The 27,432-nt window shown below is 44.0% G+C and overlaps 1 protein-coding gene and 1 long non-coding RNA gene across 2 annotated transcripts in view; both read left to right on the top strand.

Moving 5' to 3' along the window:
- The first annotated feature begins 2,151 nt into the window (after positions 1-2,151).
- Positions 2,152-20,421, top strand: LOC144693359 (uncharacterized). The gene is made up of 3 exons (XR_013579521.1): positions 2,152-2,418; positions 18,364-18,428; positions 19,545-20,421. It is a non-coding gene; the product is annotated as an uncharacterized LOC144693359 (long non-coding RNA).
- Positions 20,422-25,540: 5,119 nt separating this feature from the next.
- The window catches only part of LOC144693355 (spectrin beta chain, non-erythrocytic 1-like), a 559,404-nt gene continuing 557,512 nt past the window's right edge, over positions 25,541-27,432 (top strand). Inside the window, exon 1 of the mRNA XM_078563183.1 lies at positions 25,541-25,605. The gene's annotated coding sequence lies outside the window, so the exon portion shown is untranslated. The remainder of the gene's footprint in view (positions 25,606-27,432) is intronic.

Genomic DNA, 27,432 nt, shown 5'->3' with positions numbered 1-27,432 from the left:
CAAACCAGCAGCCCTGTAAGGTGTTGTATTTGACTCCAACCACATTTCTGCACCATATCTAAGAGCGCCTACATCCGCTTCTGTAATATCACCTGTTTCTGCCCTGCCTCAGCTCATCTATTGCTTAAACCCTCATCCATGTCTTTGTTATTTCTAAGACTTGATCATTCCAATACTCTCCTGACTGGCTTCCCACATCTTCCACCCTCTGTAAACTTGGAGTCACCCACAACTCTGCTGCCCACATCCTAACTCGCACCAAGCCCCATTCACCTGTCACCCCAGAGCTCGCTGAATTACATTGGCTTCTGGTCTGGCAACACCTCGGTTTCATAATTCTCATGCTTGTTTTCAAATCCCCTCATGGCCTCGCCCCTCCCTCGCTCTGCAACCTCCTCGAGTCCTGAAAACCATTTGAGATCCCTGTGCCCCTTCATTTCTGGTCTCTTGCGCATCCCAAATTTTAATTGCTCCACCATTTGGGGTTATGCTTTCTGCTGCCAAGGCCCTAAACTCTGGAATACACTCTCCAAACCATTTCGCCTCTCTACCTATCTCTCTCCTTTAGTCCACTTCTTGAAACCTACTACTTTGACCAAGCTTTTGGTCATCTGTTCTAATATTTCCTTATGTGGCTTGGCGTCAAATTTTGTTTGATAATTGCTCCTCTGAAGCGGCCTGGGACATTTTACTACGTTGAAGACGTTGAGTAAATACGAGTTATTCTTGTTGTTGGTTTATTTTACTGCTTTGCTTTTTCATGTTCTTGTGGTGAAGTTCGTATTTACCATTAAGTTGAGGAGCCATTGTTGCTGAGAAGACAAACTATCACTTTTTGCAGTGAGATTTAATGTGAATCACTCCAGTGCAAAATAGTCCACATCAGGGGAAGGTTTAAATGTATCTTGAGCTTAACTTCAAATCTCTGAGTACATCAGCAAGATGCTTCCATTTCCCATATGACTTACTCATGTCTCATCTCAAAGGCATGTTAGTGCCAATTATAGGGATTTTTGTAAAGTTGACTCACATCTAGTATTGATTATACTGAAATTACCGAAAGATAATTTTCTGTTCAACCTCTACAGCTTGAAGGATGAAAGTCTTTATCTGTGTCGAATGGATTTGTACCTACATCTCAGAGATGAAAGGACAGCTTGTAAATTTACTGTGCTGGTCAGTATCCACATAATTTAATACATCAATGCATCTGTGCAAGAAGGGTACTATCACTTCTCCTGTAAGTTTATGTGACTTGAGCAGCAATTCACACTGCAACAGTACATATAGAAATTTACAGAATTTATTGCAAAAATTCTATAAAACTCCTCAGTTACAATTTGTGAAAATGTTAATGTACACTTATTAGCAATTGTACAATATTAGCAATTTATTATTTATGACCTGCAACAGTATTGGTAAAAAAAGGTGTTTCTCAGTTTAAAAAATCAAGAATATTTCACCCTTCTTGATCAAACATTTGCAGACTTTTTTAACTTTTGACAATATAAAGCACTCTAATAATTGAAAGTGGCTACCTAACCTGTCACCCCCGCCAATTATTGGAAATTTCAGGGATGTGTGAAGAGAACTCCACTCATGTGATTGTGCAGACATGGAGCAGTGCTTCCTTCTGTTCCAGCAAGGCATCACATACAATTACTAAACATTCTTCCGTTGCTGCCTCTCCATTAGGCACGACCTCATGTAGAACTGACCTATAAATGTCAGGAAGGTACCGTGTTGAGTTCACCGGGGGTAGCATCGGGGGGCTGCTACAGTTGACCTCGGTGCCTTAGGACTTGGGGAAAGTGTGAACATTGATGGAGGATAGGGTGGGTCTCCGCTTTGATACTGTCCACACTTGAATAGCCTGCAAGCATTCATTGTCTGGGAGCACACAAACAGAATGGCGCCTTAGGTAAGGTGATAGTAAAGATCCGCAGACCCGTACCCTAGCCTGATTCAACTCCTTTAGGACGTAAGTGGAGGTGGCAATAGGCCCACCATTGCACCGCTTGGTTAGACACTACTGCTCGGGCATTTTCTTCTTGGGCAGTCCAACTTCACTACACCCCTCAGTTCACAATCTTCACAGTAACAACTTTGACAACACTGCAACACAGCTTATTCAAATTGTGACATCCTGCAAGCATTCACAAAGAAAATTGGCTTAGAATCCTTCCTGGGTCTATACCAAAAAAGCACTTATCTGAGCAGCCAGGTTTCTGTTTATCTTCCCTTATGTTTTCTCTCCTGCACTCAGTGGCTGCATCCTGAAGATAATCTCACAGACTGAACTCAGCCAGTTGGCACTATTTCCATATGGAAATACACATTGCTGTTATGGTTTGGTGATCATAAGTCCAGTAAACACTCTCTGAAATAAAAACAGAAAATGCGGGAAATACTCAGCAGGTAAGGCAGCAACTGCCGAGAGAGAGAGAGAGAAGCAGAGGTAATCTTTAAAGCTGATGACATTTCGGCAGAATTGGAAAAAAAATGTAATAGGTTTTCAAGAAGTAAAGGGGGGGGGGAGGGAAGAACAAAAGGGAAGATCTGTGATGGGGCAGATTGCAGGAGAGATTAAATGACAGAAGGATATATGGTGTAAGGCACAAGGAAGTGGGAATAAGACACATGGGGCAGGATGTTGAGGTCGGCGAGTGGTGAGGGGAGGGGGATGGAGAGGGGTGGGGCCCGCTGGCCCACGTGTAAAATGTTGCCGGGCGGAACTCCCGACGTCACCCCGCGTCATTTCAATTTTCAGGTTGGCGGGGGAGCAGTCGAATCAGCTGTGCACCCGCCGACCTGTCAAGTCCAATTGAGGCCATTTAAAAACTAATTGAACTAGTTAAAGAACCTGCCCGTCCAACCTTAAGGTTAGCGGGCAGGCCGGGAGCCCCTGCGGGCTTCAGAAAAAGCAATGAAACCTCAACCGTGGGTGGGATGAGGTTTCATGTAGGTTTTTAAAAATTTAGTAAAAGTTTAATTAAAAGTGATGGACATGTCCCAACTCATGTGACAGTGTCACATAAGGGGACATGTCAGGGAAAGTTTATTTTTCTACATTTAACATTTTTAAATTTGGTGCCGATCTCCCTGAGGCAGCACTTAGCTGAAAGAGCGCACTCTCGGCTTAGGGAATCCACCCACCCCCCCTCCCCCCACCCCTCCCCGCCCGCACAGGGTGCACACAGTGCTTCCTGGCGGATGTCACGCTGGGGGGGCCTTAATTGGCCCGCCCGCATAAAATGGCGGCACGCCCCCGATTGGGGGCGCCGATAGGAGGCACGCCTGCACATGCCCACTCTTACATGCCCCTCCCCCAACGGGGGGAAAATTCTGCCCATAAAGAACTAAACAAGTCTGCAGGAGGGGTAGATGGGGGTAACAGAATCATCACAACAGCTGTTTGAAAGAAATGGGGGCAGAGGTTATGATTTGTATTTGTTGATCTCAATGTTGGATCTGGAAGGCTGTAAAATGCCTAATCTAAAGATGAGGTGCTGTTTCTCAAGATTACATTGAGTTTCATCGGAACAATGTAAGAAACAGAGGACAAGAGACAGCAAATTAAAATGACACACAACCGGACACTTAGGGTCACAATTGCAGACCTAACAGAGGTGTTCCACAAAGTGATTGCCCAATCTGCGTCTGTTCTCCCTAATTCAGAAAACACTGCATAGTGACTGCAATATGCTAAATTGAAAGAAGTAAAAGTAAATCGCTGTTTAACCTGAAGAAGTGCCTGGGACCATGGACAGTGGAAAGGGAGGAGGTAAAAGAACAGGTTTCACATCTCCTCCGCTTGACTGGCAAGCTGTCATGGAAAGGGTAGGAGGTTTCATTCATGGGACATGGGCATCACTGGCTAGGCCAACACTTATTGCCCATCCCTAATTGACCTTGTTCAGAGGGCATTTAAGAGTCAACCACACTGTGTGGGTTTGGAATCATATGTCAGCAAGACCAGGTAAGAACAGCAGATTTCCTTCCCTGAAGCAGCAGTAGTGAACCAGATGGGTTTTTATGATAATCGTTTCATGGTCATCATTAGACTTTTAATTCCAGATTTTTTATTGAATTCAAATGCCACTATCCGCCATGGTGGGATTTGAACTCAGGTCCTCAGAGCTTTAACCCTGGATCCTTGTCCAGTGAAAATACAACCATGCCACCGCTTCTCCAGGAGGGAACAGTCCCTTTGGGATGCTGTAAGGTGAAGGGAAGATGTGCTTGGTGATGGCATCATGCTAGAGGTGACAGAAAACAGAGGATGATTTGTTGAATGTGAAGGCTGGTGGGGTGGAAGGTGAGGACAAGGGAAAGGGTGAAAGCAGTAATGCAAGAAATAGAAAGGCCCTGTCAAGCATGATAGAGGGGAATCCTCGGCTAAAGAAAAAGGAAGACATATCTAAAGCATTGGTGTATTGTATAAGGTAGCATCATCAGAACAGATGCAACAGAGATAGAGGAACTGGAAGAATCGAATAAATTGCTCACAAGAAACTGGGTGGGAAGAAGTGCAGTCAAGGTAGCTGTAGAATTCAGTGTGCTTAATATGGATATTGGAGACAAGGGAAGGGAAGGGAAGAGTCTTAGATGGGCAAAGTGAAGGTGAAGGAAGTGTGGAAATTGGAAGGAAAGTTGATGAAAATTTCCAGTTTGGAGTGAGACCAGGCAACAGCACCAATAAAGTCATCAACGTATCAGAGAAAGAGGTGAAGTAGGACTGGAACGAAGAATGTTCCACATTCTCCACAAAAATGGCAGACATAACAAGGGTCCATACAGGTTCCCATAGCAACATCTTTCATTTGGGAATTAAAGGGCATCGAGTCAAATTCAATGTAAGAACAAGTTCAGCCAGGCGGAGGAGGGTGGATTTGAAAGGGGACTGGTTGTTCCTCCATTTGAGGAAGAAACAGAGGGCCGTCAAACCGTCCTGGTGTGTGATGGAGGTGCAGAGGGATTGGCCACCCATGGCGGAAAGGAGATGGTTAGGGCCATCAGAAGAGTGACAGATATAGGTCACCAGATATCAGCTGTGACTTAGCAGGTAGGACATTCTCTCTCCTCTGGATCAAGAGGTTCTGAGTTCAATCCTTACTCCAGTGTTTGAGCACAAAAATCAAGGATAACAGTTCAGGGGAGTGCTGAACTGTCCTTTGGTTGAGACGTTAAACTGCTTGGGTGGATGTAAAGATCCCATGTCACTATTTTGAAGAAGAGCAGCGGAATTATCTGATGTCCTGGCCAATATTTATCCCTCACCCAACATCACAAAAAAACTGATCATCTGCTCTCATTATCGCATTGCTGCTTGTTGGAGTTAGCTAGCTGCCACATTTCATACATTATAACAGCGACTACACTTCAACAGTACTTCCTTGACTGTAAAGTGCTTTGAGATATCCGGTAGTTGTGAAAAGCACATTACAAATGCAAGTCTTTTTTTTTTGGTGAGAAGAGACTGGATAAGGGGAGAAAGAATAGTTGGGATTGGAATTAATCAGTCCAGTGGGGCAAGAGTAGGCTGAGGCAGTGGGTCTGCTATGGTAGTCCTGTTGATGTATCTTGAAAAAGAGGTAGAATCGAACTATGCAGGATTGGGATCTATGGGAAGGTTGGTTAAAGTGAGTGAGAAAGTCAGAGAAATTGTGGCAACCTATGTCATGGTCACGGTGAATAGGTCTGGACAGTAAGAGGCCAGAGGGAAAGGTCCAGGAGGAACTAAAGTCCTGAAAATGGTAGAAAGGGTTCACCGTGCAGTGTTGCGGAGGGGCTAGGGGTGTGGGGAAGCAGCAAGGCTCCTAGCCAAAGAGATGGGTGCAGAGCTGAAGGTGACAGAGGAAGAGCTCAGCATTGTGCCAAACTTGAAATTCATTCAGGCAGGGATGTGAGGGGGTGAATCTGAGGCCATTGCTGGGGCTTTTGCTTCTTTCCTGCCTTCCACCTTATCACAGGTTCCCTTTTGTTCTTTCCTCCCTGTCCCCTCTTTTACCTCCACCACTGAAGGCAGACCCCAGTTAGTCTGTTTGACTGTAAACAATATATTTCAAAAACGAATGGATGGAATTTCAATGATACACAGATAGGGTTTGGCCAAAGGAAGAACTGATTAGTTTTTGGCAAAGATGTGGATCTGGATCTGGATCCTGGAAATTTTTTAAAGGATCCACTGACATAGGGACACAGGGCAAATTGGCTTTTTCTTTTAGAATGTTGTGGTTTGTTTGGCTTAGAATGTTGTTGATTGGTTTAGAATGTGGTGGGTTGTCTCAGCTGCTGTGGTGGAATTTGTCACGGCTGTCAATATTAAGCAGAGTTTTCCGAGCAGATTGTTGGGTGTGGATCAGCCTGAGGCCTCCTCGATGAGATGGAAGCTCTTAATAATTTTTTTTTTGTCAGCTTTGTAGTTAGAGTATCAAACAGGCAGGGAAAAGGGAAAGCTGTGTAATCATAATAATGTCCAGTTAACACAGTGTGGCAGTAGTATGCATTCTACTGAGCACCTTCTTCACTTGGCCCTGTCTCTGTATTTGCTGAAAACCTGATACATCCCTAACTTTTCCGATTCCAAGGAAAGGTCATTGACCTGAAACATTAACTCTGTTTGTGTCTCCACGGCTGCTGGCAGACCTGTTGAGTATTTCCGGCATTTTCTGTTCATATTTCACATTTCCAGCATCTACTTTTGCTTTTGTATTAACATCCCCTGAATGTTATGATTGTGTAATTCTCCTTCCAAGGGATGAAAACCTAGTAGAATATTAATATTTTGTTGAAAGTTATATTCATTGTCACTGGTTTTTTCATCAGCTCCCAGTCCGTTGGTCCCAAAGTAAATTGGGGCTAATTTGTAATCAATCAACCCTTTAAAAACATTTTTTAAAAAGTTAATTTCATAGGATATCATTATTGTAATAGTTCCTTCTCTTCCCTTGAAAGTGCAGGGTGATGCTAAGTATCTCGACCAAAACAGAGAGTGCTGTCTGACTGTTTGACTTTGGGAGCCATCATGTTCTTCTTTTGATGTTCCCACATGCACATTTTCCATTCGGAATCATTGGACAGGGATTGGGAATTGTGGCCAATATTTCCCCCCCCCCCCCGCCCTTTTTCTCATGAGGCAATTGTGAGACAATGAGGCATACTGTGGCACTTTTTTCTCCTCTTGTCCTCATTAGGATCTCAGGAAAGTAGTCCAAGGATACATGAACAAAGCAAATTAAAGAAAACACATTTAATAAATATACCTGAACTTCAATAAAAAGAATTGTAGGCTGCGGCACTATATTCCCAACCTCAGGCAGTAGAAGTTTTCACTGTCATTTGCCATGTTGTGGGGAGAGGGGATAGAAAGGAGAAACATTTACAGTTTCATTCCACATTTTCTAGCCAAATACAGGCCAATAACCAATGCACCAAAACCAATTATTATCAAGGACAGTCCGTACAAATGACAGTTTTAATTGTCGCGTTATTTAAAAGTTGAAGATTTTAATGTTGCAGGTGATCTATTTAAAATATATTCATTACCTATAACATATAGAGTGATTGTAATCTCATCATTTGGCTGATATAGAAGGAACTTGCCATCTTCTTTATTCGTCCTGGCTCGAGCTGTGAAATACCATGTGTAAGCAGTTTTGTGCTGTCAATTCATGTCCAGTGGGCCTGATGCTATCCAAATCAGTTTCAATGTATAATATAGACTTGCTTTTATATAGCACCTTTCAAGACCTCAGGACACGCCAAAACACTTTGCAGCTAATGAAATACTTTTGAAATGCACTCGCCGTTGTGATGCAGGAAATGTGGGAGTCAATTTCTGCACAGCAAGCTCCCACAAACAGCGGTGTGATAATGACCAGATAACCTGTTTTTGCAATGTTGATTTGAGGAATAGAGTGGCCAGGCCACTGGTGATAACTCCCCTGCTTCTCTTCAAAATTGTGCCTTGAGATCTTTTACGTCCACCTGAGAGAGCAGGCAGGGCCTCAGTTTAATATCTCCTCTGAAAGATAGCACTTCCGACGATGCAATACTCCCTCAGTAAGGCCCTAAAGTGCCAGCCTAGGATTTTGTGCTCAACTCTCTGGACCTGTTGCAGAATGTGCAAAGTCTAGATTCTAACAAGGAAGAGCTGTAGGTGTATCAGGGTACTTACTTAAAAAAACTAGCTTATTTACAGTATGTACATAGTGGGTTATAGGGAAGGCACATCTCCCCTCAGGGTTGCCTGCCTGCTGCCGAGAGTGCCTAGCAGATGACTGCCTGATGTTGATGCTACATTATCATGTACCTCATAGATTAGCATATCCATTCTGTTCGACTATAGGACCCGTAACCTTCTGACTCTCCAGCTGAGCTATAACTGACACACCCAGTTTCAGTTTGGGATGCTTAAAGAACTCATTTTCATTCCTCTAAAAATTGACATGAAGACTTCCTATTTCTACTTCAGACCAAGTGGCTAACTAATCACTGCACTGTGAATAATCAATTTACACCTTTAATTTAGCATTATCAGTTCAACGATTATTTAAATTGAAATTTATTATGTGTAACCAAATGGCTGCTTTGGTCATTTAAGATATTATTTAAGTTAAGTGCTTATTCCACATTTATTGACAACAAAATTAATATCAGAGAGATGAAGTCTTATTGTAATAGTAAAAGCATTAATTTTCTTTTAGGCAATACTATTATTTCTCTGACTTATGACATTTAGTCCTACTTTTTGTTAAGCTACATGTGGCAATTTAAAAGCCATCATTATTCATGTTTCATAAAACCATTTCAGCATACTCAATGGCTTGTTTATATTGCTTTTTGACATTTAAAAGGAAACTGATGATAAAAGAAATGAAAATTTCTGCAATTTTCCCCAGAGACTGAAAAGCACTTTATAGCAACAGTACTTAAAGTGGAAACAAATATGGAAAAAAACAGTAAGAAGTTTTTTTTTGGAGCATGTGTTTTCCTGCTTTGGTGAGCTTCTTTCTATACTTAAGAGTTAGGCACAGTTTCCTGTCACGGGGTCCTCGTCCACACCATCATTGGACTGGATACAAGAAGACGTGGGTAACTTGAATCACCTTGGCCTTTTATTCCTCTCTGTGAGGAATCTCCTCATTAGCACATCACCGACGCAATGTCGCTGAGGTTGGGAATTCGCCACGTTGGGACAATGCCATCTAGGGCATGAACTTGCATCACATTACTCATTGCATGGGAGCTTATATACATGTGTTGAGCCACCAGGTCACCCAGTTGGAACTGGCTTTAACAATGGATCAGTCCCACACCTAAAAGCATAAACTTCTTGCCGAGGTATCATTTTATCCTCCAGTATCTCTCATGGGCGGCAATGTTGTAAGGAACGTATCTTTTTATTTTCTGTTGGACTGTGGTGGAATTGTGGCTGCGGCTGAACACGGTGAGTCCAGCAGTGAGTCCGAGGATGAGGACGCACAGGGAAATGATGAGGGGGTAGACGCTGACCCGGGCATACTCCAGGGAGGCAGGGACACCCAGGATGCTCTAATCCAAGGAACCTTCAGCTAGCACAGCTCATATAGATCTCCAACACAAGCCTGGCCTGTAGCCTCCATCCTGGAGACCTTAGCACAAAATCTGTCTGGATAGGAGCATTGACGATGGGCCCGGTCAATAAATGTAAATGACACACAAATCACTCATCAAATCTCAGGAATCCATGCACCTGCCCAAGAAAAGAGGCACCCCCAGCCATTTTAGATGACATAAATTTAATGCTGTAACAAAAGTCTCTTGACCTAACAGAAATAAAATGGTGTTGCACTTCACACACAATCAGAGGGAACTCATGGGGAGGGGCAACAAAAAAACCACCAGTGATGAACCCGGGGTGTGCCTAAGGTGCCTTCATTTTATGTTTGCAGGTGCTACGTCTTTGTGGTGCCCCCTCGCTGGCAGTGGCATCTGAGACAGCCTGCTCTCTCTGCTGTCCTGTTGGCCTCGATGACCTTGGAGGATGTCCTCTGGTCCATCGAGCCTGTGCTGGCCCCGCCTGAGAGGGAGTTGCCAGCTCCACAGCTGGCATCTCCCCAGTCGTCGCAGCCTCATTGGGTGCCGCGGTCACTGCCATAGGGGTGGAGGAGCTGCCGCCCTCATCCGGAGCGCCCTGAGAGGCACCAGCCGAGACAACAAGCAGCTGCTCCACCGATGTGAGGTCTGTTCGGCCCTCCCTGCTCACTGTAGATGGACGAGCACCGTGGTGAGATACCTGGTGCCCAAACCACCGCCCGCACGGGCACTGACCACATGAGGCCAATGCCCCTGTGAGGGATTGCAGGTCCAAGTGCAACCCCAGGAACCCCTGATCCTGTTCCAGTCGCCACTCTCTCCATGGAGGAAGCTTGGCGCTCAGCCCAATGCATCGGCTACAGGCTGCGTAGACTCCTCCACCACCGACGAGGAGGGCAGCAAGGCACTCGTCTGAAAACCTGGGCGCACAGTGACCACCCGCCCTACCCTCCTGCATGGCCAGCCTCGATGTGCCTTGGCCCTGACCTCTGGCCACGTACAGCAGCCTTGGAGCGGCTGCAGCTTGGCCTTTAAACAGGCTGCCGGGTTGCCATTCGACCTGGCGGTGATTGACGATCCACCTCTGCCCGCCCACTCCCGCTGTTCCCGGGAGTCGCCAAACAAGCTGGGCGGGCCTTAATTGGCCTGCCCGCGTAAAATGGCTGCGCAGTCCCGATCACCAGCGGCGATTGGGTCTGTGACCGCCCACGTCCGCTCCCGCACACTCCGCCTGACATGGAGAAAATTCTCCCCTAAAAGTCTAATGATGACTGTCATGACAATTGGGAGCTTGCCCAGGAATATATTATATTTCTAATTCCTTGGTTGGTTAGGAATTGGTCAATCTTAAGCTTACGAGTATGAGAGGCACTTTTAATTCAGGAGTTGGCGAAGTATTTTAGAAGAGGTGAGACTGTAAGATGGCTTTGGCAATTGCTAAGACTTGAAGAAAATAACCAAAAGTAAGCTAACAGAGTTGACAGAGAGGTTAAAATTGGGGTTACCTGCAGGGGCGAGGAAATCTGATATAGTTAAAAGTATAGCACAGCATCTACAGGTGGAAGTGAAATGAAGAATGGACCTGCGACATTTCAAAGACTGACAAACAAAGTAATTGCGGGTTTAAGCAATTGTGCTGTTTATATTGGTGACCTAATAGTTTTCAGTCAGACGTGGGAGAAGCATTTACAGCATCTGGGAGAATTATTTACTTGACTACAAGAAGCTAATTTGGTGATGAACTTGGCTATAAGTGAATTTGCAAAAGCGCAAGTTGTGTACCTAGGCCATTCCATTGAACATGGTAAGGTGGCTGTGAGAGATGCGAAAGTCAAGGCTATCGTGAATTTCCCAGTGCTTACAACAAAATGAGAAGTTTTGAGATTTCTGGGCGTGAGTGGGTTTTATGGGAAATTTGTACCAAATTTTAGCCGAGTGGTTGTTCCACTGATTGAACTATTAAAAAAGAACAAGAAGTTTCAATGGACACAGGAGTGTCAGAAATCATTCGATAATTTGAAAACTGTATTCACTACGACACCAGTGTTGGCAGTACCCAATTATACCAAGCAATTTAAGTTGGCCATTGATGCAAGCGATATAGGGATTGGGGCTGTACTGTTACAAGAAGATGACACTGGAATTGAAAAACTGATAGGGTATTTTTCATGGAAGCTGAATGTACAACAGAGAAGATATTCAACGATCAGAAAAGAGACTTTGAATTTGGTGTCAGCATTGCAGCATTTTGAAATTTATGTTGCAAACAATTCATCAGAAACAATTGTTTATACAGACCATAATCTTTGAAGTTTTTGGACAAATTACGAGACAAAAGTGCAAGGCTTTTCAGATGGAGTCTATTATTACAGCCATTTAATCTACGTATTATACATATTGCTGGAAGAGAAAACCTGTTCGCAGATGTGTTATCAAGAGTTTGAAGCTTAAAGGAAAATGGGACATTTAAAAAAAATCTGGATACTGAACTGGAGTAATTTCTGTTGATACCAAGGACTTGCATCTTGTAAAGTAATAGTGTAATAAGCAGAGGAGATAGTGTGAGATGGGTTATTAAAATGAAGCCGCCTTTTACCATTATGACGGGTCATTTTTCGATAAGGAGGGGGATGTCATGAACCTATTAATATATATATTATTGGAAAATATTTTTCGTTTAAAATAGAGGTTTAGTCTGTGGGTGTGTTTTAATGGGATTAAAGCCAGCTAGTCTGGGTGTTTCAATGGGTTCCAGTTTTGAGATGTAAACAGAGAAGTAGAGTGCATTTGCATTTTTTGAATACAGCATTCAAGAAGTGGGGTGAAAACTGACACCTATCTAGCAGATACAAAGCCATATGTTTATATTACTAATAAAATTGGTACTATGAAAGGGATTTTATTGTTAGAGAGGTTTAGTTCAGAGCTTGTTGATACAATGAGAATTAACATTTAATGGGGAGCAGTAGGTATAACTTCAGCAGTTTTCGGGTGTGCAGAGCAGAGGCAATGTGAGATCAAAAGGCAGCTGTAAGCCTCCAGCCGTATTCACAGGAACCAAAGTGAAAAGAGCTTCATTTTGAATTCCTAAGGTGAAAATGCTTTGCCTAGTATCTGATTAAGTCTGTGGGTTGCTGTTGCCTTAATGGAGATTAGTTTGGGAATTTGTTAAAAGTTATGATAGTAGTAATTTGTAGCCATGTGTATATATATTTTAACCTGTGGTAATTAATAAAATGTTTCATTTTGTTTAATATAAAACCTTGAGAGCTGGTGGTCTGATTCCTGAATCTAGAGTTGCATCTCAAACATATCACTTAAAATTATGGGTTATGACATTTGTTTAAAGTTTTCCTCTGGGAATTTTACATAACTCAGCTTTAGTAACTGCATCGGTCATTACATGCCCATGAAACCATTGCCAATTGTCGTAAAAACCCATCTGGTTCACTAATGTCCTTTAGGGAAGGAAATCTGCCCTCCTTACCTGGTCTGGCCTACATATGACTCCAGACCCACAGCAATGTGGTTGACTCTTAAATGCCCGCTGAAATGGCCTAGCAAGCCACTCAGTTGTAACAAACCACTACAAAGTCTCAAAAAAGGAATGAAACCAGATGGACCCCTCAGCATTAATGTAGGCATCGGAAACTACAACGACAAACTCAGCCCTGTCGACCCTGCAAAGTCTTCTTACTAACATCTGGGGGCTAGTGCCAAAATTGGAAGAGCTGTCTCACAGACTAGTCAAGAAACAGCTTCACATAGTCATCCTCATGGAATCATATCTTACAGAATATGTCCCAGACACCACCATCACCATCCCTGTCTATGCCCTGTCCCACCAGCAGGACAGACCCAGCAGAGGTGGCAGCACAGTGGTATACAGTCAGGAGGGAGTTGCCTTTGGAGTTCTCAACTTCGACACTAGACCCCATGAAGTCTCATGGCATCAGGTCAAACATGGGCAAGGAAACCTCCCGCTGAATACCATGTACCGCCCTTCCTTAGCTGATGAATCAGTGCTCCTCCATGTTGAACACCTCTTAGAGGAAGCACTGAGGGTGGCAAGGGCGTAGTATGTACTCTGGGTGGGGGACTTCAATGTCCATCACCAAGAGTGGCTCGGTAGCACCACTACTGACCGAGTTGGCCGTGTCCTAAAGGACATAGCTGCTAGACTGGGTCTGCAGCAGCTGGTGAGGGAACCAACAAGTGGGAAAAAAATACTTGACCTCATCCTCACCAACCTGCCTGCCACAGATGGATCTGTCCATGACCGTATTGGTAGGAGCGACCACTGCACAGTCATTGTGGATACGAAGTCCCGCTTTCACATTGAGTATACTCTCCATCATGTTGTGTGGTACTGCCACCATGCCAAATGGGATAGATTTTGAACAGATCTAGCAAGTCAAGACTGGGCATCCATGAGGTTCTGTGGGCCATCAGCAGCAGCAGAAATGTACTTGAAGACAATCTGTAACCCCACGGCCCGGCATATCCCGCACTCTACCATTACCATCAAGCCAGGGGATCAAACCTGGTTCAATGAAGAGTTCAGGAGGGGATGCCAGGAGCAGCACCAGGCATACCTAAAAATAAGGTGTCAACCTGGTGAAGCTATAACACAGGGCTACTTGCATGCCAAACAGCACAAGCAACAAGTGATAGACAGAGTTAAGTGATCCCACAACCAACGGATCAGATCTAAGCTCTGCAGCCCTTCTGCTAGATCCAGCCATGAATGTTGGTGGACAATTAAACAACTCACTGGAGGAGGAGGCGCCACAAATATCCCCAACCTCAGTGATTGGGGAGCCCAGTATATCAGTGCAAAATATAAGGCTGAAGCATTCACTACAATCTTCAGCCAGAAGTGCCGAGTGGATGATTCATCTTGACCTCCTCCAGAGGTCCCCAGCATCACAGATGCCAGTCGTCAGCCAATTCAATTTACTCCACATGATATCAAGAAACGGCTGAAGGCACTGGATAGTGCAAAGGCTATGGGCCCAGACAATATTCAGGCAATAATACTGAAGACTTGTGCTCTAGAACTTGCAGCGCTAATAGCCAAGCTGTTCCAATACATCTACAACACTGTCATCTACCCAGCTATGTGGAAAATTGGTGAGGTATGCCCTGTACACAAAATGCAGGACAAATCCAACCCGCCAATTACTGCTCCAACAGTCTACTCTTGATCATCAGCAAAGAAATGGAAGGAGTCATCAACAGTGCTGTCATGCAACACTTGCAATAACCTGCTCACAGAAGGCCAGTTTGGGTTCAGCCAGGACCACTCAGCTCCTGACCTCATTACAGCCTTGGTTCAAACATGGACAAAAGAGCTGAACTCCCGAGGTGAGGTGAGAGTGACTGCCCTTGACATCAAGGCCAGATTTGACCGAGTGTGGGCCATACTTGGAGTGAGAAAAACTGGAGTCAATGGGAATGGGGGAAAACTCTCCACTGGTTGGAGTCATACCTAGCACAAAGGAAAATGGTTGTGGTTGTTGGAGGTCAATCATCTCAGCTCCAGGACATCACTGCAGGAATTCCTCAGGGTAATGTCCTCTGCCCAACCATCTTCAGCTGCTTCATCAATGATCTTCCTTCCATCATAAGGTCAGAAGTGGGGATGTTCACTGATGATTGCACATGTTCAGCATCATTCACGACTCCTCAGGTACTGAAGCAGTCCATGTCCAAATGCAGCAAAGGTCGAACAATATCCAGGCTTGAGCTGACAAGTGGTAAGTAACATTCACTCCACAGAAGTTCCTGGCAAGGACTATCTCCAACAAGAGAGAATCTAACCATCGACCCTTGATGTTTAATGGCATTACTATCACTGAATCCCCCACTATCAACATCCTGAGGTTACCATTGACAAGAAACTGAACAGGGCTAGCCATATAAATACTGTGGCTACAAGAGCAGGTCAGAGGCTAGGAATCCTGCAGTGAGTGACTCCCCTCCTGACTCCCCAAAGCCTGTCCATCATCTACAAGGCACAAGTCAGGAGTGTGATGGAATACTCTCCACTTGCCTGGATGAGTGCAGCTCCCACAACACTCAAGAAGCTTGACATCGTCCAGGACAAAGCTGCCCGCTTGATTGGCACCTCATCCACAAACATTCACTCCCTCCAACACCGATGCACAGTAGCAGCAGTGTGTACCATCTACAAGATGCACTGCAGAAACTCATCAAGGCTCCTTAGGCAGCATCTTCAAAACCCACAACAGCTACCATCTAGAAGGACAAGGGCAGTAGATAGATGGGAACACCGCCACCTGGAAGTTCCCCTTCAAGCCACACACCATCCTGACTTGGAAATATATCGCAGTTCCTTCACTGTCGCTGGAATTCCCTCCCTAACAGCACCGTGGATGTACCCTCACCACATGGACAGCAGAGGTTCAAGAAAGCAGCTCACCACCACCTTCTCAAGGGCAACGAGGGATGGGCAATAAACGCTGGCCCAGCCAGCAGAGCCCACATCCCTGAATGAATTTTAAAAAAACATTGACCATGGTAGGATTTTCCAGGTCTCCAGATCAGTTACTCAGGTTAAACTCAATGAGCCATGCCGGAATGGCAGCTTTTAATACACATTACTGCAAACTGGCAGAAGGAACTTAAAACGAACATGTCCTACTAAAAACCAGCAAATTCACCTTTCACTTCCAAGCCTCATAATCAAAAGGACTTCTTTCTTCTTGAATTTTAAGGATTTGATTAGTGGGAGTATCTAGATGTTCTGTTCATGACGTACTTCTAGTTTTAACCATTAGAAAACTATTAATGCTGATAGTTTACAGCAAGGCAGCTGTACAACAGTGCTGTAGATAAAAGCTGGGGGAAGCAAAAAGGGAAGAGAGGGTTGAAATTCCTATCTTCTCCAATTTTAACATAAAAATAAATGTAAGTAGAAAGTGATTTTTTTTTACCGTATCATTAAAATGAGAAGGCATGAATTTCATTATTTTCATAAGGGTTTATTTATGCATTTTAAAAAAAACTTCCCTGCTTTAAATGTTTAATAAATGGTCCAGGCCCAATTTTTTTTTTCTTTGCTCGTCTTCCATTAAATAAATCTTCTTCCATTTAAACATGTACAAAAATAGACAGTTGTTCTAATGCTACTTGAGTCAACCTCCAATTGAACATAAGAGAGTAAGATTGGGAGAGGCATTCAGACTTGCTTTGCAATTCAAAATTTAAAACAGTCAGTCGCTCCCCTGTGAGATGGAAAGGAATCCATATTAATAATGAAAATTCGGTTTCTTAATTAAATATTCAATACTATTAAGGATGCACCATAACACATCAGGACTTTGTCAGGAACAGATATTTGAGTTCCACTCCAGAGGGAGCCTATACTGCAGCAGTTCTTATGAGCACTGCTGCTGCCAAAGATAATATAATTTATACATTTTTCTTCTATGCTCAGGTAGTGCAATGTACAACTTAAAGACAGATAGTTTATCCAGGAAAGAGAATAATGCTTCCTCCTTTTTGAGTAAAACATGTGTTTAAATGCTACCAAATAGCTGATAGGGTATGTGTAGCTGAGTATGTGGAAAACGTTTATGGTTCCATGACTCAATGAACGGACTCAGCCTTTGAAGACAGGTAATAAAAAGAGCTACATAATCAGATAAAGACCCCATCCCATCGTTATGCCTGGGAAAGATGTAGAAAGTTGGGGAGGGAAAAGTAATTGAACATAAGATCATAAGAAATGGGAGTAGCACCAGGCCATATGGTGCCTCGAGCCTCCCCAGCCATTTAATAAGATCATGGCTGCTCTTCGATTTGAACATCATTTTCCTGCTGAACCCCCATATCCCTTGATTCCTTTTGAGTCCAAAAATCGAACTCTCTCAGCCTTGAAAATAATCAACGACTGAATATAGTCCACAGCACTCTGAGGTAGAGAATGCCAAAGGTTCACAGTCTCCTGAACGAATTTCTCCTCGTTATGGTTCTAAATAGCTGATCCTTTCATCCTGAGACTATGCTCACCAGTTCTAGACTCTCCAGCCAGATAAATAACTTTTCAGCATCTACCTCGTCAAGCCTTCTCAGAATCTTATAATGAGATCACCTCTCATTCATTGAAGCTCCAGTAAGTTTGGGCCTCTTCTACTCAATCTTTCTTCATAGGTCAGAGCATCAAACAGTATGAGGGAACTGAAATAACAATTGTAATGATTAGACTGCAGAGTTAATTACTACATTAACTGATGTTAATTCAGATCTCACGTTGCCAAGAATGTTAAGCTAGTTCCACTGAGGATATTATCAGTGCTTATTATTTCAAATAAATTCAATTTTAATTTTAATACAAACTGTCAGAAAGGAATGCTTGTTAAAGTTAATCCTAGCTCTTTGTAAAATATTTTATTTTGAAATTCTGGTCACAAGATGCCTTCCTGTATCCCAAGCCCTTCCAGCTTTGGGCTGAATTTTAGCTTCCCCTGTTTGTCAATGCACTAAGTTTTGATTCGGGCATTTTTGTGCTTAAACATAATACCTAGAAACCTCACGCAGGTCTTAGGACCGTTATCCGTATATGCTTCCGATATGAGTAAAGGGTGCCCTTTTTTTGTCCTTAACCAGTATGATAGACATTGCACTTCTGACTGAAGCTGTCTGCCACCATTGTTTTGGCACTTGGGAAACTGCAGAGAAACCTGAACAACAGATGCTACATGGCCTAATTTATAAGCAATGGTTACATTGTCAAACAGCTGGCAACTTGTTCTGTAGGTTGTCTATTGTCTGGCAATAGAAGAACTACCTGATATTCAACCCTGATCAGTCTTCCACAATATGTAAGTATGACCCCTGGTTCTTTGTCACCTATCTAGTTAAAATAATTAATCTGCATAAATAAATCTAGTCCTTTTATTGTTTCTTCAGCCTCAAATCACCCTCAAGTCTATGCTTCTTCAAAGCTCATTGTGCTTATTTTTTTTGTCTTTATTCTTTCATGGGATGTGGGCTTTGCTGGCAAGGCCAGAATTTGTTGTCCATCCATAATTGCCCTTGAACTGAGTGGCTTGCTAGGCCATTTCAGAGGGCAGTTAAGAGTCAACCACATTGCTGTAGGTCTGGAGTCTCATGTAGGCCAGGCCAGGTTAGGGTGGCAGATTTCCTTTCCTAAAGGGCATTATTGAACTAGATATTTCTTTTTAAACAACAATCAATGCTAGTTGTCATGGTCACCACTACTGAGACTAGCTTTCAATTCCAGATTTATTAATTGAATTTAAACTCCACCAGCTGCCGTGGTGGGATTTCAACCTACATCCCCAGAGAATTAGCCTGGGTCTCTGGATTATTAGTGCAGTGATAATACCACTATGCCATAATCTCCCCCTATCTAACTACCTAAACTGTTTTAAACTGTGAATTAGTCTTATGGCCATCCTCTGCAATCTTACCAGAGCCTCCGTATCCCCGGCCAAATCATGCACAGCCGAAGATTGGGCGATAGCGTTGCATGGACAGGGACAAGGGAAAAAATTGCCTTGCATGTTTTCTCGAACATTGGTGCTCACTCGTGAGGAGATCATTAGAGGCAGAGGTCAATGCCAGTGGAATTCCCCATATGCTGAGTTCTCAAAAGCAAATGATACATTTGGGAAAGAAGATGAATAAAATCAGCAATGAATAGCATGAACATTGACAGCCTTGGAGTCTGTCAAGTGCATCTTATCTGGCTGGCTTAAAAATGGCCTTGACATAGAATTAGAATCACAATCACCTTCTTACCTTCAAAACCAAAAGAGTATTATTTTGTATAAGGAGAGGGCAGTGATCAAAAAAAGACAAGAAAGCATCAAACATGGCTACCCATGTGCCGCAGCTTGTGCTAGTCCAACATTTTACAATCATTGTACAGTTTATTGATCTACATTTATTTTTCATTGACTTCATTGTTGCAGTGCTCCACAAAAATGTACCATATCACTTTCAAATTTATGGGACTGAAAAATAGCAGAACAAAATGAAGTCTGGTGCCATTCAAGGAACAACTCGTTGGAATATGGATTTAGTTCTGTGTTGATCAAATGGCTGAAAATAGATCTGGCATTAATTTAATCCTTTTCAAAATCTAATATACTGTAGCAAGAAGGTTTGACCCAAATGATGAGTCATGGCTCTAAGTGAAAATAATACTGAGAGGCAATGTAATAAGACAGAATGTAATTTTTAATAAAGATAATTCTTGATGTCATGGTTTGGATAATTTGAGATGAATTACCAAGATTTCTGATCTTTATTATTTCTTTGTTATTTCTCTGCTAGACAAAAAATATGTTCATTAATTTCAATTTTCTCCCCTTCTCCTCTCCAGCCAGTACTCATTAATATTTAATTCCAAACAGCCCTCAGTTCCCTGCCCTAAGTGGCAGTGAGTGCCAGCAGGCTACTGAGCAATGGAGGCCATCATAGTAGAATCCCACTCGTTAAGGGATCGAGAACAAGGGAGCACAGGTTTAAAATAACTGGCAAAAGAAGCAAAAGCAACACGAGGAAAATCTTTTTCACGCAGCAAGCGTGAAAACTTCATGCTTCAAAAGGACTTCAACTTTTGAAAGAGAACTTCAAAAGAACATGGACACATTAGTGAAGTGGGCAGACAGGTGGCAGATGAGGTTCAGGGCGGAGAGTGTGAGGTGATACACTTTAGTACAAAGGACATTGAGAGACAGTATAAAATAAAGGATACTATTCCACAGGGTGTGCAGGAGCAGAGAGACCTGGGCGTATATGTACTTAAGTCATTAAAGGTGGCAGGACAGGTAGAGAGAGCTGTTTCTAAAGCACACAGTATTCTAGGCTTCATTAATAGGGGCATAGAGTACAAGAGCAGGGAGGTTATGATGAACTTATATGACACTAGTGAGACCTCAGCTGGAGTATTTGTGTACTGTTCTAGGGGCCACACAAGAGGAAGGATGTGAACGCATTGGAGACAGTGCAGAAGAGGTTTACAAGAATGGTTCCAGGGATGAGACATTTCAGTTATGAGGAAAGACTGGAGAAACTGGGACTCTTTCCTTGGAGAGGAGAAGGCTAAGAGGAGACTTGACAGAAGTTTTCAAAATCATGAGGGGTCTGGACAGAGTTGATAAGGAGAAACTGTTCCTGCTCGTAAACTGATCAAGAACCAGAGGCCACAGTTTTAAAGTGTTTTGCAAAAGAAGCAAATGCAAGGTGAAAAAAAACATTTTCACACGACGAGTAGTTAGGGTTTGGAATGCACTGCCTGGAAGTGTGGTGGAGGCAGGTTCAATTGAGACATTTAAGAGGGCATTGGATGGTTATTTAAAGAGAAAAAATGTGCAGGGTTATGGGGAAAAGGCAGGGTATTGGCACTAAGTTAAAATGCTCAGAGAGCTGGTGCAGACATGATGGGCCGAATGGCCTCCTTCTACACCATAACAATTGTGTGATTCTGTGATGTGTTTGGGGTCTAGAACACACTGCCTGAGAGTGTGGTGGAGGCAGCTCCAATTGAGGCATTCAAAGGGAATTAGACCGTTATCTGAAAAGGATGAATGTGCAGGGTTACAGGGAGAAAGCAGGAGGATGGCAATAGGTGAATTGCTCATTCGGAAAGCTGGTGCAGATGTGATGGGCTGAATGGCCTCTTTCTGCACTTTAACAATTCTGTGATTCTATAATCCTTTTCAGCTGTGATGCCCAAGCAAATGCATTTTCCAGAGCACAAAGAAAATATCAACAGAATTAGACAAAGTCAACATGGATTTATAAAAGGTAAATTGTGTTTGACAAACCTACTGATGTTTTTTGAAGATGTAACTAGCAGAATAGATAAGGGAGAACCAGTGGATGTGGTGTATTTGGATTTTCAGAAAGCTTTTGATAAAGTCCCACATAAGAGGTTATTGTGCAAAATTGAAGCACATGGGTTTGGGGATAATATATGGCATGGATTGAGAACTGGTTAACAGACAGGAAACAGAGTAGGAATAAAAGGGTCTTTTTCAGAGTGGCAAGCAGTGACTAGTGGGGTATCCAGGGACAAGTGCTTGGGCCCCAGCTATTCACAATATATATCAATGATTTGGATGAGGGAGCCAAATGTAATATTTCCAAGTTAGCTGATGACACAAACGTGGTGGGAATGTGAGTTGTGAGGAGGGAAGACCACCACCTGGAAGTTCCACTCCAAACCACACACCATCCTGACTTGGAAATATATCGCCGTTCCTTCACTGTCGCTGGGTCAAAATCCTGGAATTCCCTCCCTAACAGCACTGTGGGTGTACCTACAACACATGGACTGCAGCGGTTCAAGAAGGCAGCTCACCACCACCTTCTCAAGAGCAACTAGGGATGGGCAATAAATGCTGGCCCAGCCAGCGAAGCCCACATCCCATGAAGGGATAAAAAAAAGAGGCTTCAATGCGATTTAAACAAGTTGAGTGAGTGGGCAAATACAGATGAAGAATAACGTGGATAAGTGTGAAGTTATCCACTTTGTTAGGAAAAACAGAATGGCAGTGTTATTTAAATGGTGATAGATTGGGAAATATTGATGTACAAAGGGACCTGGGTATCCTTGCACACTAGTCACTTAAGGCAAGCATGCAAGTGCAGCAAGTAGTTAGAAGGCAAATGGTATGTTGGCCTTCATTGCAAGAGGATTTGAGTACAGGAGCAAGGATGTCTTACTGCAGCTGTACAGGGCCTTGGTGAGACCATACCTGCAATATTGTGTGCAGTTTTGGTCTCCTTACTTAATAAAGAATATACTTGCCATAGAAGGAGTACAGCAAAGGTTCACCAGACTGATTGCTGGGATGGCAGGATGGCTGTGTGAGGGGTGATTAGGTCGATTAGGCCTGTATTCACTGGAGTATAAAATTCTGACAGGGTGGGACAGACTGGATGTAGGAATGATGTTTCTTCTGGCTGGGGGGGCATCTAGAACAAGGGGGTCACAGTCTCAGGATACAGGGTAGGCCATTTGGGACTGAGATGAGGAGGAATTTCTTCACTCAGAGGGTGGTGAACCAGAGGGAATTCTCTACCACAGAAGGTTGTGGAGGCCAAGTCACTGAATATATTTAAGAAGGTGTTATGGACCAGAGGGGAGTTAATTTATAGAGCCCTGATTTCTCCTCTTACTACCTGTCCATAAACAGAAAGGTGTTTTTGATAGTTTATTTCCTCCCTTTGTAAGTAGTGATGTGTTTTCCCCAACCCTTCAGTTTGGAGTGATCCAATCCTCTATGAATAACCCCACAGTAAGCTCGAGATAAGGTTAAATAAGAGAGTTGGTTTATCTTTCACACACACAAAACGCGGGAAAGGGGTTTCACAACGTCTGCCCCTTTTTCCTCTCATACAATAAAAGTGGGATAAGGGAACGAAAGGGGTACAGGGCAAGACCACGATAAAAGTAAGAGTTATGGTTTCTCGTGAGCCCAGAGTCCAGAATCAAAAGTCCAACTAAGCTTAAAAGGTTAAAAAGTTGCTTGACTGTGGGAGATGACCGATCCTTATTAGAGATGCAATGTGAAGGAGGGAAATACTGAGTGGTGTGACACAAGGTTTGGTGCTGCAATCCCTGTTGATTTCTAATTTGTGCTCATGATTTCAGAATATCAATAGAAACTGGTTAAATCACTAAATAACACCAACTAGGAGGGGCGATTGGATCCACAGATTAACTTGGGAATTATAAGTGAGTGAGACAAAATATATGGCAGATGGAATTTAACAGCTATAAAATGCACATTAGCTTGGCTCAGCGTAAGCTTGAGTCTCTCCTCTAAGTCAGATAGTTGTGCATTCAAGTCCCATCACGGGACATGGACACATAGTCCGGAATTTAACCCAGGTAATTGGGGTCTCGCCCATCAGTTGGCGAGCCTGTGAGAGACCCACATTGCCTCCTTTGGGGAAGGCATGCTGTATTGCGTGCCAGTCAGGCACTTAAGTTGCCAGCGTTGGGCCTTCCTCGGGATCAAAGGCAGAAATCCACTCCCCCTCCCCCCCCCACCAAGAGCTGAAAGACAACCAGAGACCAGTAGCTCCTCATTGCCACCAGCACCACCGGGGGAGCGGTGTTAGCTGCTAGCAATTCACCCACCAGAGGCCTAGGATCAACGAGGGACTCAGGCCACAGGTGAATGAGAGCAGGATGGGGGTTGCGGGGGCGTGGTTGTTGCCTGTTGAGGGGGCAGGGGGTTTGGATGAAAGGGCAAGGCGGTTACTCACAGTGGGCCCCACCCTTCCTGATGTCCAGTTCCTTAATCAGGCATTGAGTGTCTGACAACAAAGAACTCCCTCCCCGGAGCTCACAAGCAAATATGAGACTGTTTGCTTTCCAGGCTCCCCATGTGGCGACTGCCCTGCTCGCTGATGGTTGAATATCAATGGTGGCTGGATGAGCCCCTTAAGTGGGCATTAATTGGCATCTGTGTGGGATGATCATCCATCTCTTTCTACCCTGGACTTAATGGGGGGAAAGGCAGGAAGGCAGTGAGGTCCCCACCCTGCACTCTCCTGCCCAAATAAATGCCCCCTCTGCCTCCAAACTCACTTCGGGGGAGGGCATTAAATCCCACCTATTATCTAGACTAATGTTCCACTGCAATACTGAAGGAGTTGTACAGTGCTGGAGATGTTGTCTTTTGATGAGACATTAAGCTGTGGTCTTGTCGACTCATTCAGAGTCATAATAGATGGCATAATAGATCTTATGGGCAGAATTTTTGCCCTTGTCAAGTGGGCTTGGCAGGGGCGGGCAGGGGCAGTCGGGAAGCAGGCTGCTACCCGCGGTCGAGGCCAGACTGCGATTTCACACTGGGGGGTGCCAAGTAAGGTCTGCCCAACGTGAAACGTGTGCTGCAGCGCTTGGCGCTGCCTGTGTTTGGGGCGGGGGGAGGGAAGGAGGGCGAGTGGGAAACTTCGCATATGCCCGCGGGTGTGTGCTGGAAAAGCTCCCTGAGGCACAGAGCATCCTCGGGGAGATGAAGAGTCCTGAAAAACAAAAATAAAGAATTTTTAAATGTTAAAAAACACATCTCCTCGTGTGACTCTGTCACATGAGCAGGGACAGGTTATGAATGAGATGTTACATTTTTTATTTGATTTTTATTTGCTGTTGGAAACCTCATCCCGGCCGTGGTTCAGGTTTTCCTAAAAAGTGCAAAGGCTGCCAACCTTGAGGTTGGATGGGCAGCGAAAATTTAAGTTGATTAATACTTCAATGGCTTCAATAGGCCTTCTAATTGCCGGTGGGTGCGCTGCTGATTCCCGCGCACATCTGCTGACCAAACTATCGCACCACTGCCTGTTGATGTCGGGGCACTTGCCCGATATCGTCGCGTGTCATTTCACGCTCGAGCGGATCGGGCACGCGCCTGCCTGCCGAGGTGAAAATTCTGCCCTGTGAAACTTTCCAAAGATGAGCAGAGCCTTCTGGCCAACATTCCTCTCTTAGTCAGTGCCACCAAAGCAATTTAACCAGTCATTCAAATACAAATTTTGCATAAATTGACCGCTGTAAAAGTAACAAATTGCAGTGAAGTGCGGTAAGATGTTCTGAGGATTTGGAAGGTGCCTTTGTCAGTGGAAGTTCTATCTTGACTCCAGGAATGTTGTGCAACAGCCAGCAATGACTTTGAAAGAGATATGGAGGTTGTAGTGGACTCAGAACTCAACATGCCCAGTCACTGAAAAGCAGTAAGCATCAATGCAAGTGGTTGCTGATACATATCAAAACCAAGTCAAAGCAAGACATAAAAACAAAAAACTACTGCGGATGCTGGAAATCCAAAACAAAAACAGAATTACCTGGAAAAACTCAGCAGGTCTGGCAGCATCGGCGGAGAAGAAGAGTTGACGTTTCGAGTCCTCATGACCCTTCAACAGAACTTCAGTTCTGTTGAAGGGTCGTGAGGACTCGAAACGTCAACTCTTTTCTTCTCCGCCGATGCTGCCAGACCTGCTGAGTTTTTCCAGGTAATTCTGTTTTTGTTTTCAAAGCAAGACATGCTCAAACTATGAAGTGCTCTGGTTATACCATGCCTATATTGTGTTTTCGTGATTAGAACTGAAAAAAAACAAGGGAGACATTCAAGCTCCAAGTGAGTTCAAAGCTGTGAGACTGATCCTCAAAATCTGAAAACTGAGTTACGAGGAAAAAATAAGCAAACTCGCACGTTTTGGCCTTGAAAACTACTTCAAGTTAAACTTTGAGAGTTGAACAAGGGAACACTTGTTCAAATTAGTAAAAGGCAAGCCTGTGGCTCATGTCAGAACATTCTTTTTCACACAAAGGATCAACAGATGAATGGAATTCTTAGAATGGTAATGGCACACTGCAATCTTTTAACCAACAATTGGATTTTTTTTAAATTCATTCACAGAATGTGGCCTTCGCTGGCTGGGCCAGCATTTATTGCCCATCCCTAGTTGCCCTTGAGAAGGTGGTGGTGAGCTGCCTTCTTGAACCGCTACAGTCCATGTGGTGTAGGTACACCCACAGTGCTGTTAGGGAGGGAGTTCCAGGATTTTGATCCAGTGACAGTGAAGGAACAGCGATATATTTCCAAGTCAGGATAGTGAGTTACTTAGAGGGGAACCTCCAGGTTCCCATCTTTCTGCTGCTCTTGTCCTTCTAGATGGTCGTGGTCGTGGGTGTGGAAGGTGCTGTCTAAGGAGCCTTGGTGAATTCCTGCAGTGCATTTTGTGGATGGTACACACTGCTGCCACTATGCGTCGGTGGTGGAGGGAGTGAATGTTTGTGGGTGTGGTGCCAATCAAGCAGGCTTCTTTGTCCTGGATGGTGTCCAACTTCTTAAGTGTTGTTGGAGCTGCACTCATCCAGGCAAGTGGGGAGTATTCCATCACACTCCTGACCTGTGCCTTGTAGATGGTGGACAGGCTTTGGGGAGTCAGGAGGTGGGTTATTCGTCACACGATTCCTTGCCTCTGACCTGCTCTTGTCGTCACAGTATTTATATGGCTAGTCCAGCCCAGTTGCTGGTCAATGGTAACCTCAGGATGTTGATAGTGGAGGATTCAGTGATGGTAATGCCATTGAATATCAAGGGGCGATGGTTGGATTCTCTCTTGTTGGAGATGGTCATCGCCTGGCACTTGTGTGGAGTGAATGTTACTTGCCACTTGTCAACCCAAGCCTGGATATTGTCCAGATCTTGCTGCATTTAGACATGTCAAGATGGATGCTCTGAAGGATGAGCCAAGATATTCTGAATGGCCTTTCACATTTCTACCAACATGTGACAGCAGCAACCCTTAGGATTTTCCCCTCTCTGACTCAGGGTGTGACACGAATTGGAACACCTTACTACCCACCCTGGCTGAGATAAATTAATTCAGGGAACAGTCGGATCAAAGTTGGCATCTTCTGCCCTGATATAAGCCATAGCTAAGCATGAGCTCCCAGGTCACCTTTTAGTTGTTGAAACAACAGACCAACATTGGTGAAGATTAATTATGTTCAGTCATCCTATAGGAGCTGTTTAATGCATTTTCTATATAGCGGTGTTGTGAACCCCATCATGGTAAATGCATTTAAAATCCAAAGTCCCACGCCTTTGAGTTTGTGCCTGCAGTTTTCTCTCAGCGAGAGAAAAATTCGAGACATGCTGCTGTGGAGGACTGCTGAGTGAGTATCAGCTGCACCCTCACATGAAAAAGATGAAGAAATGCGTGGGGAATGTACTTTGGTCTGCTCTTGTGCCTGGCTCTTGTTTCTGAATTGGAAAGTTATGGGTTTGGAATGCTGTTTTTTTTTTGGATGAGACAGTAAACGGAAGCTCC

The sequence above is a fragment of the Cetorhinus maximus genome, chromosome 18, assembly GCF_964194155.1.
Source record: "Cetorhinus maximus chromosome 18, sCetMax3.hap1.1, whole genome shotgun sequence".
Lineage (NCBI taxonomy): Eukaryota > Metazoa > Chordata > Chondrichthyes > Lamniformes > Cetorhinidae > Cetorhinus > Cetorhinus maximus.
This window is presented reverse-complemented; position numbering and strand designations above follow the sequence as displayed.